Here is a 4,791-nt window from a genome sequence, read left to right as displayed (position 1 = left end):
GTCCTAACGACTACATTCTTTTCAGAGGGGAATACATAAACATGGAGAAGTATCCGAAATGTGATTCTGAGAGATATCGAGTAGATCTCCACGGAACAAAAATTCCACAAAAGGTTTTGCGACATTTTTCTCTGCTTCCTCGCATCAAGAATTTCTTTGAATGTAAGTCCATGGCCGCCCTAGCATCATGGCATGAGGAGAATAAATCTTCGGATGGTGTGCTACGGATTCTTGCAGATTGCGCAGCCTGGAAACATATAGATGAAACATGGTCGGATTTTTCCAGGGAAGCTCAAAATTTGCACCTAGGCCTGGCTATGGATGGCATAAATCCATTTGGTCAAAGATCAACATCCTACAGTGTATGGCCCATTGTCATCGTCAACTACAACATTCCCCCGTGGTTGACAACGAAGAAGGGGCACCTATGGCTAAGCTTGATTGTATCGGGTCAGTATAAAGTGAAGAATATGGATGTGTATCTTTGTCCGCCATTAAAAGAGCTACAACAATTGTGGATTTGGCATAGAAGTGGTGGATATGAGCCGACACACAGGTCGACGGAATGCTTTGATCATAGGCATTCTAATGTGGACCATGCATGACTATCTCGGACTAACAGAATGCTCAGGTTATTTACACTTAAACTCAAACACTGTAAATCTTGGTTTTTCTCAAGCTTATCTATTATCATGTGTATACATGCAGGGCTTCAAACAAGCGGATACTGAGCATGTGTCACATGTGGACCTAGACTGAATGCACGTCGGGTGCCCTAATTGAAGGAGCAATGTACAACGAACGGCCACATAATCTTTGTTGATTGTAGTATAAGTCATACACAGTAGCATGGTGTAAAGGTCGACATTTTAGGGTGGAACGGATCGACAAAAAGCGTTTTATTCAAGATTGTGGAATCATGGCAAAATTTGAACAGTCTAGTCGATGACGGTTCTCTGATGCAGATCCTATGGTGGCGGAACTCACTTACTTCGGCACGCTACAAGATATTTTGAGGATCGATAATAGAGGATTTTTTGTCGACTGATTCGACGTGCAATGGTTCAAGATAATCATGGAGGGTCGCAACGCTACAGTGAGTAGAGGAGAGTTTGGTTTTCTTGAGGTGGATTCAACTAAGAAATGGACTGACCTAAGAGACACTTTCGTACTACCCGAGCATTGTGAACAAGTAAGTACATAAATAATTAACATCCAATTTTAGAAGTTATGTGCTTGGAAGATCTCATGTAAGTTATGTGGCTCTAGCAAGTGATATTTCATCCTACAAAGTCTGCATCAAACTGGTGGTGCGTCATAGAGGTAGCCCCTCATAGTGCACGGACGTATGAAGGCTACCATGTGCCAATCACAGTGGCATCAATGGAGGAGATCGAAGAAGATGCTCAGTCAGAAGCCACTGAGGTGCTGCCAGACGAGCATCAAGCTGCTACTCTCTATGGGGTGCATGCAGAGGATCTACAAAATGAAACGGAGGACATCTGTTTAAACGGAGATCTCTATATAGATATAAGAAGTTATGCTGAGCTTTGCGAGGATGAGAGAGAGACCTCTTAAAGCCATAAATATTGTATTTGAACAATTTTTCTCCGTTTTATAATATATATTGTATTCACATGGCTTTTTGTCCATTTCTGTCTATATGCGTCATTGTGTCATTGTATTTAATGGTCTCTCTATCCACTCTAGGTACGTATGCTCTAGGTATGTTCTCACAAGCAGGGACGACGAGCACGACGCTCCGAGTGTGATGGAGACTGAAGCTTCAATCGCGAAGGTCTGTTCGATATAGATGTTGCTTGTTCCACCGCTAGATCTAGCTGATTGGGTGAAAGAGACATTTAGAAGCACTACTACTGCTTCTCAGCGTCTCTTTCACCTGATCAATTAGATTTATTGGTGGGGCAAGCAACTTCTATGATCAGACCTTCATGATGCAACTTCAGTCTCCATCGCACCCAAAGCGCAGTACTTTATAGAAATTGAACAAAATCTCTCTACACAGGAATCCCTCCCCCTTTATGAGTCCTCTCTTTCTCTCTCTCTCTCTCTCTCTCTCTCTCTCTCTCTCTCTCTCTCTCTCTCTCTCTCTCTCTCTCTCTCTCTCTCTCTCTCTCTCTCTCTCTCTCTACTTGTCCATTTTTCTTCTCCATTCATTCAATATTAAGATTAAATGTTCGTGTGTTTAATGCAGGTATGGATGATGATGAGTTTCTTTCTTCTTTGTCACCCCAACAGAGACAGTGGTACGTGGAGCATCATTGCTATGGAGCACCATCACACGTTCCGACTCCTTTAGTGTCTCCCTCTGTTCCACAGCATTCAACACGATCCGAAGCTTCGGTAATGACCAGACGATCTTCAGACTCGTCTAGGCACCGGTGCTCTAGTGGTGGCGGCGGCGGTTGTTTTGGGAATTCTGCCACCGATTCCTCAACACCGCCTCGTGTTCAACAAGGCTCTTTACCCTCCCCTTCTTTGCCCGCCCACACACGAGCCACGGCATCGCCATCTACACCAGGTTTTGCGCGGCTGATGGCCGTTCCTAGCAGTTACACACCACTAGCTACTCCTCTAGGAGTCACTCCAGTCGACACTCCTTGCTTCGGGACCCAGACTCCAGTGGAGACACCTGACGTCCGTACCCCCTTCAACACGCCGCTAGAGACCCCTGTCGGGACACCCAGGTTCACGCGTCACCGGCGAGAGGGATTGCCTTACTTCGTCAACTTCAACGGCGGCATCATCTTGGATGATGAAGGCAAGAAGAGGATCTCGCGCATGCGTGGTCTTTGCTCTCAGGTGTTTATACACTGCATACTAAACATCTGGAGTGAAGTGCCAAGTGATTTAAAAGACAAAATCATCAGCATGCTGCATGACGAGTTTCCCATTTCAACACGGGATGACCACTTCAATGAAGACCTGATGAAGGTTTGAATGCGCGAATACTGCAAGCACAAGCGTTCCGAAGTGCAAAAAGCAATTAAGCATGGGTGGAACAGACCAGATTGACTAGCCAAAGAAGATTGGAAGAATGCAAAGAAAGCAGCGTGCGAGAATCCCGACAAGTGGAAGCAACAAAAGGAGGCAGCCAAAGCGCGAGTAGAGGCAGGGAGCTCGCACCACTTGGGGAGCAGCAGGTGCGCATAATTTGAGGACGATTTTGTAAGTGTTTTTGCATTGCTCTTTAGGTTTGATAGTTTAGGGTTTATGGGTTTTCAAATTCTAACATAATGGATTCTTTGTATGTTTTGACAGTGGTCAATGACAGGATGTGACCCCACACCGTACGAGCACGAGTATGCAGGCAGGAAGGGCTTAAATGCCCTGATGGACATTCTGAGTTCTCGCGGCGGCATGGTTAGTATTAGGGTTTACTCTTTTCCATATGTTGTATTGTTTTATAAATTATATGTTTATACTTACAGAAAGCTGTCTCATTGTTTTTTTTTGCAGAATCCAACAGATACGTCGCTTGGACGCGATGAGACTTCTGATTAGACAACGTCAGTGTAGCCGTAGCTAAATAGCATTAGTTTCCTTTTGTCATAGGATATTATCATGAGATAACATTTATACGTCTTTTTGTAACTATTGGAAAACCATGTATATTTTTTCAATAATGACAATGGTGTTGTAACTATTACATTTGCAAATTTTAACAATCAAGTGATTTTGCCTATGATGTGTACAATTGTCATTGATTTACTTTCATCAATTTACTTTTGTCAGTTTTTATCTTTATTCTGCAAACAATACTATGGATGATGGAGTTAATGGTTATATTATCTGGTGGGTGACTACTTTGGGTCTATATCTAAGCTTGCACTTTCTTTCAAAGGTGAATCTGGGCTTATCTTGGATTCATTTAGGTTTACTCAATTATTGAAACATTCAAAATGGTTGATGGGTGGCAGGGCATTCAATGCCCTCACGAATTCCTTGCCACCAATTTTTTTTCTCTCGGGCGTCGCTATGACCATCGTTATATAAGGCTCTACAGCGTTGCTATAAATGTCGCTATAGGTGGCCTGTAAACATCGCTATGATCATCGCTATAGGCGTCGCTATGTAGAGATGGCTATAGCGATGCATATAGCAACGGTTATAGCGACGCTCATATCGACGTTCCCGTATCTACGCTGTTAACGACAGTCTTAGCGACATCGGGGAGTATAAAATCCCAATGCATTTCTGTCGCTAACAACGTCACAAGTGCACACAACCTCTTGTAGTGGTTCTCATCCACGGAACACCTAATATTAGGTTCTCGTTCATGTGTTCATCCACTATACATATGAAAGTATGCGGTGAAGAGAATCCATGAACCATAATATTCAAGTTGATTTTTCCTAAAGTTGGAGTGACACTCTTGTTGCAGCCGTTGACAGTGGCTCGACAGTACTCAAGTGGTTGAGTAGTTGCTTTGCGGTAAGTGGAATAGTTGACCACATTGACTCGGGTCCCTGTATTTGCCAGAGCTTTAACTTTTTAACTTTTTTTCAGATTCACATTGATTCGCATATCGAAACATCTAGCCACTCGTCATCAGTCTCTACCTCATCCTCTGCTAAGGGTTGAATGTGGAGGGCATTGAGTGATACAGCTTGGAAAATAGGTTGTCTTGCCACTTTTCGTTTGAGAACGTGAATTCGAGCTCTTCTTGAGCCTCCTCGATAAGTTGTTTTTGTTTAAGGTTCCTTTCCTTTGATGCATGCATTCTCTGTAGAAGTTCATTAGTTCAGGGAAGGTTGTATTGGCAGAGTT

The 4,791-nt window shown here is 43.4% G+C and overlaps 1 pseudogene; it reads left to right on the top strand.

Annotated features, from left to right (window-relative positions):
* The first annotated feature begins 427 nt into the window (after positions 1-427).
* On the top strand, positions 428-3,525 carry LOC147447921 (uncharacterized; annotated as a pseudogene).
* The last annotated feature ends 1,266 nt before the right edge of the window (positions 3,526-4,791 follow it).

Source organism: Adiantum capillus-veneris, chromosome 11, assembly GCF_014529385.1.
Source record: "Adiantum capillus-veneris isolate H3 chromosome 11, ASM1452938v2, whole genome shotgun sequence".
NCBI classification, from domain to species: Eukaryota; Viridiplantae; Streptophyta; class Polypodiopsida; order Polypodiales; family Pteridaceae; genus Adiantum; species Adiantum capillus-veneris.
Note: the sequence above shows the minus strand (reverse complement) of the source record. Positions and strands in the feature narration are given on the sequence as shown.